The sequence below is a fragment of the Mandrillus leucophaeus genome, unplaced genomic scaffold (assembly GCF_000951045.1).
Source record: "Mandrillus leucophaeus isolate KB7577 unplaced genomic scaffold, Mleu.le_1.0 Scaffold42, whole genome shotgun sequence".
Lineage (NCBI taxonomy): Eukaryota > Metazoa > Chordata > Mammalia > Primates > Cercopithecidae > Mandrillus > Mandrillus leucophaeus.
This window is the reverse complement of record NW_012104476.1, coordinates 4250728-4251444: the sequence shown is the minus strand read 5'-3', so window position 1 is coordinate 4251444 and position 717 is coordinate 4250728. Positions and strand designations below refer to the sequence as shown.

General features: G+C 58.9%; 1 long non-coding RNA gene across 1 annotated transcript in view; it reads left to right on the top strand.

Moving 5' to 3' along the window:
- LOC105548716 overlaps positions 1 to 477 on the top strand; it is a 64641-nt gene extending 64164 nt beyond the window's left edge. The window contains exon 8 of the long non-coding RNA XR_001007436.1: positions 307 to 477. This is a non-coding gene — a long non-coding RNA (uncharacterized LOC105548716). The remainder of the gene's footprint in view (positions 1 to 306) is intronic.
- The last annotated feature ends 240 nt before the right edge of the window (positions 478 to 717 follow it).

The window sequence follows — 717 nt, the reverse complement described above, 5'->3', positions numbered from 1 at the left end:
GGCCTGAGGGGTGAGTTTGCTGGGGAGGAGGAGGGACACCTGGGGATGAGGATACAGTGTTAGCAAAGGCAGGCAGGCCAGCAAGAGCAGGAGGCTGGGGAGAGTGGGCCCTCGGGCTTGCTTTGGGAAGGAGGCTGGACACGTGGGCTCTGGACAGGTGAGCCCTGACCCCCAGGGGATCAGGAGCCTGAAATCCTGAAAGGGGGACTCGAAAACTTCAGACAGAACACTTTTCCAGAGAGCTCAGGAGGCTGAGACAGAAAAGCCTCAGCTTCCAGCATCAACAGGCTTTTCCCCTCCTTCCAGCCAAAGACAGCAGCATTCCCAAGCGCAAGAGAAAGCGGGTCTCGGAAGGAAATTCCATCTCCTCTTCCTCCTTGTCTTCCTCTTCCTCATCCTCTAACCCGGATTCAGTGGCATCAGCCAATCAGATCTCACTCATGGTAAAGTTGCACAGATTTGGACTCCAGCCCTCGTCTCTGTGACCCTCCCCGCTTGGTCGGGCAGGGCCGTCTACTCTGGCATGTGGGCCCAGGGGATGGGGAGGCACTGGGCTTTGAGGGGGGACCTTCCGGCCTTAGGGGTTATAGATGCATCCACCCGTCTCACCCAAGAGGTAGCCCATCCTTCTCACGGGGTACTCACAGGCACTCAGGCAGGAATTCACATCCCCGCTGGGCAGATGGGCCAGCGGAGGTCCAGGAAGGGACCTGCCCA